This window comes from Halichoerus grypus, chromosome 6 (assembly GCF_964656455.1).
Source record: "Halichoerus grypus chromosome 6, mHalGry1.hap1.1, whole genome shotgun sequence".
Taxonomy (NCBI): domain Eukaryota; kingdom Metazoa; phylum Chordata; class Mammalia; order Carnivora; family Phocidae; genus Halichoerus; species Halichoerus grypus.
The window spans coordinates 65,564,435-65,576,831 of record NC_135717.1 but is presented as its reverse complement, the minus strand read 5'-3'; the positions used below and the strand labels follow the sequence as shown (position 1 = coordinate 65,576,831).

Below are 12,397 nucleotides of genomic sequence, written 5' to 3'. Positions count from 1 at the left end.
CTGGAATTGATTTTTTCCCTGTAGTGTGAGGTTGGGTTCCATTTTTAGTGTTTCTTTCTATATGGAAACTAGTTGCCCCATTTGAATAATGTATTCTTTCCTACTTTGTCATCCCTGTGAGATACCAAGTTTCCTTGTTAAGTGTGAGCTTGTTTCTGAGTTCTCTCTTCTGTTGAATTTGTCCATAGTCTTATTCACTATGGCTTTATAATAAATCTCAATGGGCAAGTCCCTCCTCCCCCTTTCTAATTTTTTTTTTAACCTTATCTTGGTCATTCTTTCCCCTTTGCCCTTCTGTATATATTTTGAAACTATAAAAGACCTGCTGGGGTTTTTATTGGGAGGCATTGAAGTTGTAGATCAGATTGGAAGATTTGGCATCAATACTTCATTGGATGGGAGCGGGGGAGTGAGAGAGATGTCTGGTTGTGAGTAAGTGGGTGTGTGTTATACTTGGCTTGGAAGGCCACATAATTTTTTTTTCAGGTTCAAACTCCCATTTCACTGTTTCCATATTTCTTCCCTTATTTATAACTGGTTGGGGAGAGAGTTTGTTATGGTTTTATTCAGGATGTTCTGATCATTTCTGTTGATTATCTTATGTTCCACATTGTCATGTTTCTCTCACAACTCTTCATATTATTTGTAGTTGTCATATTGAGTCTGTCAAAAGAGTTTTCTATTTGTGTTATCTTAGCTCCAGATTATGCCTCTTACATTACCCAAATTCAGAGGCCTCATTTGCTTTGTATTCAACTGTTGCAACTATGTCTTTGTTCCTGGCCCATTGTTGTACAATTTCATTTTGTGTGCTGAAAATGCAACATAAAATATTAATAAAATTGAAAAAATTATTTTTACAATGTGAAGACTTTCTTCAAATTAAAAATTTCTACAGGGGTGCTTGGGTGGCTCAGGTGGTTGAGCATCTGCCTTTGGCTCAGTAATGATCCCAGAGTTCAGGGATCAAGCCCCACCATCAGGCTCCCTGCTCAGTGTGGAGCCTGCTTCTCCATCTGCCGCTTCCCCTGATTGTGCTCGCTCGCTGTCTCTCAGATAAATAAATAAATAAAATCTTAAAAATTTTTTTTTTTCCAAACCATTGCATAATTTCAAAACTGGACAAGGAAATTGTTAAACTATTTTATTGTCATTTGACGTTTAGGCAGTAAACAGAAACACTGCCTCATGTTAAATTTAGTTCTTTGATTTTTTGAGCTTTGAATTATGTAAAAGGTCTTCAGGAATGTACTCTTCCCTTAAAAGCTGATCCTCTGAACATGTTCATTCTATCTTTTACTTCCAAATTTATCTCCATGTACATTCTATTTTGACTTGATCACTTCGTTAGGTGCTGAATCATCAAACATGATCTTTATTTATCAGAACAGAACTTGTCTTTGGGTTTCTAGCCTTTTCTCTAGTTTGTCCTGCTGGTAGCCACGTCTGTAACATATGCTTTCTTCTTTCAAGTCAGTTTCAGTCTTTAGGGCTTGTTTACCTTGGAATCATTGAGTTTCGAGCTTCTAGAATCATAATGCTCATTAGACTGGCTCTGAGGAGTCCTCTAACATCCTACTATTGCAAAACTGGAGATTTGAACATAATTCGCATTCATCATCTTTCTTTTTTTATTTTATCTTTTAAAATAAAAATTGTGTATATTTAAGGTGTACAACATGATTTGATGTATATATACATAGTGAAATGATTACTATAGTCAAGCTAATTAATGTATCTTCTTCTCATAGGGTTACCTGTTGTGTGTGTGATGAGAGCGCCTGAAATTTACTTTGTAAATTTCCAGTATTCAATACTGTGTTATTAACTGTAATCATCATGCTATCCATTAGATATCTAGGCTTACTCAGTCTGTGTAGCTGCAACTTTGTAGCCTTTGATCAATATCTCCCCATTTCCCCCACTCCCAGAGTCCGGTGACCATCTTCTGCTCTGCTTTTTGTGCATTCAGCTTTTTAGATTCTTCATTTCCTCCACCTCCCCACCTCATCTCCTTGTGTGTGTTTGACTTTTTTTAGATTCTACCTAGAAGTGAGATGATGCAGTTTTTTCCCTTTCTGTGTTTGGCTTAGTTCACTTAGCCCTTAGTTGACTGCAGGTTCAACGTTCATTATATTTCTAATACACAATGTGATATGTACATTTTTTCACATTAATATTTTAGACATATATTGCCTTAACTTCAGGGTTGTAGATTGGATAGTTTGATAAATAAGATTCAGATTTGGTTAAAATTTTTTAGTACTTTTTGTATCAACCAATATTATTCTGTTATACCATCTCCATTATATGTAAGCAAAATGGAATCTTAGTGAGCTAAAAAGCTTATATGAAATATCACAACTAGTACGTGAAAGAGCCAGTGTTCAAACCTAGGTTTTCTGATTTCATATTTGTGTGTGTATGTGTGTGTATTTTCTTTAAACCAGTGGTTTTCAGCTATGCTTCATAGGTAGGGATTGCTGCCGGGTGATCACATGGGTAACTAGGGTAACTCTTAAATTTTATCTCCAGTATATTATAATTGAAAACTAATTTTCTTTATATCAAACTGCTTATTTTGCTATCTAAAGATGAAAAAACTGTGAAAGTAAGGAAATTCAAGTGTAAGAAGGAATTAGTCTCCCTGAAAAAGCTAACTCTGGCTTGGTGAGCATATGCATGCTGTTGTTACACAAATGTTCCAAGTCTGTTTCCCTCCTCCTACCTGCTGTATTCATTCACCCTGCCATATGGAGGGTTGTGCATTACAGGAAGGGTTGTGATATGGACTTTTGTGATTCCTACTTGGGAAACTGGGGAGGGAGTGGACTCAGAGAAAAAAACTTCAAGTAATTTGAAATAGTGTCCTGAATATATCTGCAGTGTGTAAGGGAAGTAGGGAGGGTGAAAAAGATTATTTTAAGGAGAGTTACCATGATATTTGAGAGAAATAGGGAAAGAACTCGAGCCAGTTTGAATTTGTTTTTCCCATGAAGACTGGGAACCATGTGGGATGTTCTTTTAATAGGATTTAAGCAGGTGAGATATCTTCAAAGTTTTTCATTTTGTTTTCTCAAGTTTACTGTTTTTGTAAAGATCACCGTGGTTACACCATAAAGAACAGATTGGAAAGAGAATAGTTTGGATGCAAGTGAACCAGTTAGAAGGCTTTTGCAATAATTAAGGTGAGAGACGGTACAGTAGATTGACTAGGATGAAGCTGTTGGAGACAGAAGGAAACACATTTCTGGTTTGTATATATGTATGTTTTTAAATTGAGGTAAAATTGACATATTAGTTTCAGCTGTCCAACATAATGATTCAGTATTTGTATATATTGCAAAGTGATCACCACAATAAGTCTAGTTAACATCTGTCCCCAAACATACTTAACAAAAATTATTTTCTTGTGATGAAGACTTCTCAGATTTACTCTTAGCAACTTTCAAATATACAATAAAGTATTATTAATGATAGCCACTATGTGGCACATTACATCCCCATGACTTACTTATTTTGTAGTTGTCAGTTGTACCTTTTGACTCCCTTAACCCATTTTGCCTAGCCCCTGCCTCTGGCAACTACTGATCTGTTCTCTGTACCTGTGGGCTTGTTTTTTGTTTGTTTTTTAGATTCCATGTATAAGTGAGATCATACGGTATTTGTCTTTCTCTGTCTCATTTCACTTAGCATAATACCCTCAAGGTCCATTCATGTTGTTACAAATGACATTTGTAACATTGAAAAGCACTCCATTGTGTAGTATACGATTGTGGTGGTGGTGGTGGGTGTGTGCGTGTACACACACACACACACACACATACATATACATACACCACAGCTTTACCCATTCATTCATTGATGGACACTTAGATATTTTTCCCCCCATATCTTGGATATTATAAACAATGCTGCAGTGAACATGGGAGTGCATATATATTTTTGAATTAGTGTTTTTATTTTCTTCAGATAAATAGTCAGGTGGAATTGCTGGATCATATGTAGTTCTATTTTTAATTTTCTGAGGAACCTCCTTACTGTTTTATATAGTGGCTGCACCCGTTTGCATTCCCACTAACAGTGCACAGGGGTTCCCTTTTCTCCACATCCTCACCAACATTTGTTAAAGGTAAATGTGACAAGATTTAGTGATACTGGATATAAACTAAGTGCTAGATGTCTGACTTAAATAACTTGATAGAGAACTCTTGTAGAACATTGAAATAGAGTTGAGTAGACTGTATGTTTGATTTGGGGCACTTTCATTTTGAGGTACCATTGACATACCTGGGGGGAATGTTACTTTTTTTTTTAGACTTATTTATTTATTTTAGAGAGAGAACATGTGAATAGGGGGAAGGGCAGAGGAAGAGAATGTCAAGCAGACTCTGTGCTGAGTGTGGAGCCTAACGTGAGGCTTGAACTCATGACCCCGAGATCATGACCTGAGCCAAAACCAAACAACCAGCTGAGCCACCCAGGCGCCCCGTTACACTTTTTTTGTACAATTCTGCAGCTCAGAGGAGAGGTCTAGAATAAAGTTTATGTGTATATAAATGGCAGTTTAAACTTGAATGTGGATGAGTTTGCCAAGGAGAGGTTATAAAGCCGAGAGAAGCTAGGACACAGTGCAGAGGCATTGTATTTGTAAGGTGACCTTGCAAAGGACACAGAAATGAGTGTTCAGGGAGTTAAGAGCAAACCAGGGTGAGTGTTGGTCCATGTTTTTTTACCCTCCAGTGAAATCTCAGTATTTTCTTTTCTGTAGTATTATGAATACCCAAAATTAATTCCATGTCAATCCAAATTTGTACTAATTAAAATTCTGCTATAGAAAAGAGTTTATTTCATTTTAAAAAAGATTTATTTATTTTGGAGAGAGAGCATGTACACATGTGGACGTGCGAGTGGGGGGATGGCAGAGGGAGAGAATCTTCAAGCAGACTCCCCACTGAGCACCAAGCCCAATGTGGGGCTTGATCTCACCACCCATGAGATCATGACCTGAGCTGCAACCAAGAGTCAGACGCTTAACCAACTGAGCCCCCCAGGCACCCCAGAAAAGGAAAGAATTTAAAAGATAAGTGGAGGCATTAAAAAATGTAGCTCTTTAACTACAATTTCTAACATGAATGACTATATCAGATAATCTTCAGAGTTACTGAGCGGGAGGGGACTGGCTTGAGTATGAATTGTTTCACTATAAAAACGGATTTGCTTTTTTTTAAGAACTGTGAAGGGTCTGAGATTTTGCCCTCTATGCAAGCTAGCAAGTTAGCCTGCCATAGTTGCATAGATGCTGGTAGAAGATGCAAGACTTCTGGGTCATAGACATAGGACTTTATTATTCATGACAATAGCAAGAGCCAGTGTTGGTATTTGTGCCGGTTTTCCAAGCCCAAGCTCCATAGAAAAATTTGAAGAGGGCTGAGTGATGCCTCTCCTGTATTGCAGTATCGTCTGTTATAGGAGAGGAGCCTCTAGGTTAGGGAACCCAAACTTTTATAATGGGAAGTAGCCTGCCTGATGTTAATCCTGGAGGGAGATGTCATCTTTGTTATACTAGATAGTAAATGAACCTGTCTGTTCATGTCCGGAGGGAGACATTTTTATCCTTCATGGCTGTTTGCTATACAAACATACTTAACAATATATTATGGAACAAAGGCAATGGCTCCACTTATTATGGAACATGGATAATTTGCCTTCAACAAGTTTTTCCCCTAATTTCTATACATTGCTTGGCTTCTGGTAAAATTTCCCATAATGATGCTCTTCATTGGTCCTTCTGATTAATTTGTCTGACAAAGGCTGGGACCAGAGCCATCCAATTTATCTCATAAGACATTTAATTGAGGTTATGTACTGTCAGCAGGGTAGCAGGATGAGGCCAAACTGCAATATTGACCTCAACTGTGCTCCGTAGGGTCATAGACCCAAGCAGCTGAACAAGTGCCATTAACCTTCAGGGTCTGCCTTAGAGAGCCAAGTGGCTTTCTCTTTAAGTTTCTTCACCAACTTTCTACTTGACCCAAGGCATTAATCTAAGAACTGCAGGATGTTAAAAAAAAAAAACAACCTGCAGGATATATTAAGGAATGCACAGATTTGGCCTTTGCCTGCGAGGAGGAAGTCTAGGGCAATTCTGTCATCCATAGTAATCCTGATCACAGTGAGTTGAGACTGACCTGGATGGCCCCAAGGCTGAGGTGATGTCACTGATCACCTCAGCTGAAGTCTGGGACAAATTTTAAACTACCTTTTCTAATTGGATGACTCCCATTTTAGGGATAACTGCCTCAGACTGCACATAATTAACAAGTCAGTTATCCTTCTGAGAGGTCCACTGTGCGCTCCCCCCCTCAATAATTTAGAATAGCCTTACTTTGTTTCTTAAACATAACCTCAGGAATTTTTTGTCTTCATAATGTAACAAATATGAAGCTTAGAACTAGATCATTTGGCCCTTTCTCTTCTTATCCTCCCAGTTCAAAATGCTTGCATCTCTTAATAACCAGCATTCTCTTAGATCTGCAGTTGGGCTCAACACACATTCATGCCTCAGCACAATCTTCTTTGTAGTTTTAGCCTTTTTTCCAGAAAATCGGCTTAGTTATGCCCACCATTGCCATGCTGCTTCCTGTCATAATGCCGCTTTCCCTTGGCATAAGGAGAATCTTTGCTTTTCTTGTATGTGTCACTTTGTGGGGTTGGTGCTTGCCACACTTCTTGCAGAAAGTCCAGCGGGTTTTAGGAATGTTCACCATGTTTGTGAGAGCTCTATTGGCATGGAAAAAGCAGAATAGCCTTACTTTGGAAAGAGCAGTTGTCTGCAGACTACATGATCTCGTTGTGGTGCTTAAACACTTGAAGGTCTCTTATGACCACCCCTAAGGTGCAGAATGTGGTGTTTACAGTTGTTGTCCCTCTGTCCCCCAGATAGGACAGAAGTCAGGGAGTACAGGCTGACAGTTTCTCTGTTGTTGCCTCCTGCAGAGCTGGTAGGCCTTACGGGTCACAGTTCAGTACAAATAATCGAGTCTAATGATTGTTTTTGGAGGGATTACCTGAAGGCAGTCAGACCGTCTGTCCTGTTTATCTATGCCATCAACCAGGTAGCATTCATCTGGCCTTTGGAATGACTGAATGATAGCTATAGGAAAGACACCTGGAGGTATTGACAGGTGTTTTATGTGGGAAGTGCAGGAGCTAGGATTACTCTCTGTTGCTTCCTAAAGACTGTTCCTTGAGGTTAAAGAGAATGGTGATCCTTTTGTGATCAGAGCTGTACGCAGGGTATGGCAGACTCAGCTGTCAGTTCAATTTAAGGCACTCAGGCACTGTGTAGGAGAGCTGCACCAGGGAATTTTCCTTTGTGAGAAAAGCTCCAGGGGTGATTTTGAAAGACAGAGATCACTAATGTCCCTCTTTCTTACCTCCTGAGGTCTAAAGTGTTTATTCCACAGGTGCCAGAGTTGTTCTTCCACGTCACAAAATGAGTGTCCCATACCAGTAGCTGACTTCTCCCTTTTTCCCAGTCATCCCTGACTCTTACCCAGACCTTTTTTCTGGAATGGTCAGGTGCAAGAGGGACAAGGGCATTTTTTATTAAACTTACAGAGACCCTATTATGTCTCCTGTTTTGGGCCACATGATTCACTGTAAGGGGACTTGGTGATCAGTATACTTTCTTAACCAAATGGTCATTATCTTTATTATCTAAGAAATCCATCAAGAAAATTCAGGTGGCTGAACCAGAAATAAGTTAGAATTCCCAAGACCTTCTTTTGTCTAGGCTCCCATCCGGAGGGTGTACCAATCAGGCCAGCTTGGGGTTTCCATTAGGCAAAAGAAAGAAGCATCATGCTTGGTAATGGTTAGGACACATCACAAGTGGCAAAGAGGAGATGATCGCTTCCTAGGGACATCCACGTTCAGTGACCAAACTCTGTACTGGTATGTGTGAACCAGGAAGAATTAAGGAGGTGTAGTCAGACATCTTTCTGAGTTGATTAAAAAAATTTTTTAATTGTAAAATACACATGACATAAAATTTCCTATCTTAACCATTTTTTTAAGATTTTATTTTTTAAGTAATCTCTACACCCAACATGGGGCTTGAACTCATAACCCTAAGATCAAGAGTTGCATGCTCTACCAACTGAGCCAGCCAGGTGCCTTGACTAGTAGCCCATTGTTAGTGACTTCTAGAATAAAAACATACTATCAGACTGCAAATGGTTTGGAAAGTGAAAAACATGGCACAGATTAGTGTCAAGGGTTTAACACTGGTGTGGCTGGAGTCCGCTGACTGGACTGGAATAGCAGTATCCTACTTGAGAAAGTATCATCAACGGTAAGGCCCCACTAATAGCCTGAAGAGGGGGGTCAAAGATCTGATGTAACCAGCCTGTCAGTAGGAAGAGATACGGCCTCTGTCATATGAGATAAATGGGTCTTCTGAGAATTACACGTGTGGGATGCAGTGGTTGCCTCCGCATCAGAGATAGAGAGTCCTTCACTCGGTATCTGTTCTGTGATGGTACATGTGTTGATAGATCCTGCAGCAGTAATGGCAGTCTGGGTAGTACAGGCCTGATCAGTAGCTTCATTCCATTTGATCTCATCAGACAATGGTCCCTTGCCATGGGCATCTATATTTGTGACCTAGACTATCTGATCAGCAACTGCAATATGTCCCCACAGTTTATGGCTAGTTTTTAGTCAGTCTGTAGTTTTACAAGTGGTAGGCCAAACAGCTAGGTCATTGGTAACAGACCCAGAATCAGTAAAGATACAACAAGGTTTATGAAGAGGAATATTGGTCAGATCTGTGAGAACATCCTTGAATTCTGCCCACAGAGCAAAGCAGCCACACCCATTTTTAGCTCTGTGTAGCTGGCCCTGAAATTGAACAGCATAGTAGGCCACTGAACAGCATAGGGTTTCAGTGTAATTGAATCATTCATTAGTGAACCAGGCCCAGGCATTTATGGGATCCTCTGTGAATCCGGGGCCTCAATGAGCCAGCAACTTTAGTTAGGCAGAATGGAGGCTAAAATTTCCCCAAAGGGATAACTGCCACTTTTTCATTTAAAGCTGAAATACCATAGGGGCCTGGCTGGCTGCATCCTTGAGTATACCACTTTAATGTGGTTAAGAGAAGCTTGTTAGGTTCTTACCATCTTATTAGTCATTGAGTTTGAGTTGACCCATCCTCAAATGGGAAACTTCAAAAGGAGTGCACGTGGTGGCTGTGTCAGGGAGGCATTGAATCCAGAAACCAAGGGACACCTTAGTGGCGGCTGCACCTCTTGCCAGAGACTCCAGTCAGTAAAATCGTCTGTGCATGGAGACTTGTACACAAAGGGGTCATAAGGATTTTGGGGTGCTAAAGCTACCAGTGCTTTCTACACCGGCTCTTTTCAGTTGGCATAATCCCCTCTGGCACTTAGGAGCATTCACAGTACAGGTATGTAAAATATCAGTAAATTATATATTCAGTGGTAGAAGCCACAACAGTAATACACCAAATTTCCATAGGATACTGAAAAGAGAGCCGAGTGATGTCTGCACAGAGTTGGGTGGATTACAGGAAAGGAACTCCCAATTTAGGGGACCAGATCCAAAGATACCATCTGAAAAGTATGGGTTAGTTACTCTTTCCCCACTGTGAATCCCACCCAAACCTTGGTAGCTGAAAGCATGTACCCTCTTCCTCCACATGATGGGTATGAAGGTGATGTGGTCTCCTGTATCTAACAGAGCCATAAAATTTTGAGTCCCTCCTCTTTCTGGTGTTCTCGCGTACCTGGGTATGATTGATCTTCAATTCCGCTTGGGAACTAGGAAAACTCATCTCCACCCCCGGTCATCTTTCTCTGTAAAGCAGCTGAGGCTGGGCTATGGGGAGATTGGGAGAGAGCAGCTCTGCACCTGTAAACAAGGTGCATTTCCTTTCAGTTTTGAGCGGTGCTCTAGCTGCGTGCTGAGCAATCGAATAAATCTGTGGTATTTTTGATCCTCCCAAAGTCCCATGTTCTGTGGCAAGGTCATCAATACTGGCATTCAACAGCTACAACTACATTGCTTTCTGACCAGGGAAATGAGCTTGTGCCCTTTGGATGACTTGGGCTAAGATCTGCACTGTGACAGCATTGTTTTTAGGAGTCTACCTAATGTTGGCTATTTGCTGCTCCATTGTCAAGATAACATCTCTTAAATTCTTGCTTGATTTCAACATAAGAAGAATTAGAGGAGTTTTCCAAGGCTAGAAGGTCTGACAGCAAGAATTTATCTAGATTTCTTTGGTCAAGTTTCTCATTCTCTAGTGAATCACTTTCATTATCTTTTTTTTTTTTTTTAAGATTTTATTTATTTATTTGACAGAGAGAGACAGCGAGAGAGGGAACACAAGAAGGGGGAGTGGGAGAGGGAGAAGCAGGCTTCCCGCGGAGCAGGGAGCCCGATGTGGGACTCCATCCCAGGACCCCGGGATCATGACCGGAGCCGAAGGCAGATGCTTAACGACTGAGTCACCCAGGCACCCCCTTTCATTATCATTTTAAACCCAGTTCAGTACAGTAAGAGCCTGAAGACAAGTCAGTGCCTGCCACAGTTTCTCTTAGTGAAATTTGGGATGGGGTGGGGAGGGTGGTAGGAAAAGCTCTCTTGGAGCAGACAGGACCCATTGCCAAAAAATGCTGAGGTCTTTACTCATCTTTTTAAAAAAGATTTATTTATTTATTTATTTGAGAGCGAGAGAGAGAGAGGGAGAGAGAGGGAGAGACAGAATGCGCTAGGGAGAGGGAGAGGGAGAGGATCCCAAGCAGACATTCCATTGAGCACGGAGCCTGATGTGGGACTAAAAATTCCACAACCCTGAGGTCATGACCTGAGCCAAAATCAAGAATTGGACACTCAACTGACAGCCACCCAGGCGCCCCTCTTTTACTCATCTTGAATGGATTGAATGTTGACAAAATAGACTGCAGGAGGGTCTGAGCAATAAGATAGTCAGCTGTTGCCATCTTTTTAAATAAGCATTATGTGTCCCATCCCTACATCTCCTAAGCAAACTAGATGAAGTTCTGAAGATTCTTTTGGTTCTGACCACAGTGGTTGCAGTTTTTCTCCTTTGGCACCCAGTGTAACATTGGGTGTAACACTGTCTGAAGAGGAACAGTCCTTTGTGTTCCCCACTCCCTCTGCCAGATAAATCTTATTACCAGTTGTTCACAGGACAGACCTGCTGAGGCCAACTGTCAGGTTGATGGAAAGTTGACAGTAACTGGGGCATCATTCAGACTTCTGTCTTTGAACCTACAAAATGATATTCAACCTGAAACTACATCCTCAATTTAGCCTTTATTAATAGGCAGTAAAATGGAGGACCATTCATTGCTTGGTTGACCATCCCATTTGGTCAGCATGTTCACTCCCGATTCCCATGGGAATGAATATTCCATCCTCATTGTCAAAACTGTCAAAAATTGTGAAGAGTTTAAGATTTTACCCTTTGTGCAAGCTAAGAAGTTAGCCTGCCACAATTTCATAGATACTATTAAAGACAAGAGACTCTTGGGCAAGATGCAGAATGTCATTGCTCATGGCAGTAGCAGTAGCCAGTGTCAGCATTTGTGCTAGATAACTAGGCCCAATTTCCATAGGATACTGAAAAGAGAGCCAAGTGATGTCTGCACAGAGTTGGGTGGATTACAGGAAAGGACTCCCAATTAGAGGACCAGATCTTTTATAATGGGCAAAAAACCTTCCTGACCTTTGCCCCAGGGCTGACATTATTTTTAATACACTGGACAGTAAACAAACCTGCCTTTTGCTCTCCAGGAAAACACTACATCTTCTAAGGCTATATAAATACTGTATAAATATCCAGGACAGAGGGAGCAGTGCCTTTTCTTGTAGGATGTGCAAAAACGGTAGACACTGAAGGAGAGTTGTCTCTCTCTACCTTGTTTTGGAATTGGGAGAATATTTTTTTTTTTTTTTTAAAGATTTTATTTATTTATTTGACAGAGAGAGAGACAGCGAGAGAGGGAACACAAGCAGGGGGAGTGGGAGAGGGAGAAGCAGACCCCCCGCTGAGCAGGGAGCCCGATGCGGGGCTCGATCCCAGGACCCTGAGATCATGACCTGAGCCGAAGGCAGTCGCTTAACCAACTTAGCCACCCAGGCGCCCCGGGAGAATATTTTTGATTACAGGTTCTTTCCCAATCAATTTTTTTAAATTCTGGAAATAGAATCTTAAGCATTAACATTAAATTTGTTTTTTTTCTGACAGTACCCCTCCACCCCCTTCAGTTCATATCCTTTCTTCTTCTCCACCTAGACTACCGTCATTGCCTCCTACCTGGTCTCACTGCCAGTGCTCTTG

At 40.8% G+C, this 12,397-nt stretch overlaps 1 protein-coding gene across 10 annotated transcripts in view; it reads left to right on the top strand.

Moving 5' to 3' along the window:
* The window catches only part of ABI1 (abl interactor 1), a 133,490-nt gene that overhangs the window by 90,685 nt on the left and 30,408 nt on the right, over window positions 1–12,397 (top strand). The gene's annotated exons all lie outside the window — the stretch shown is intronic.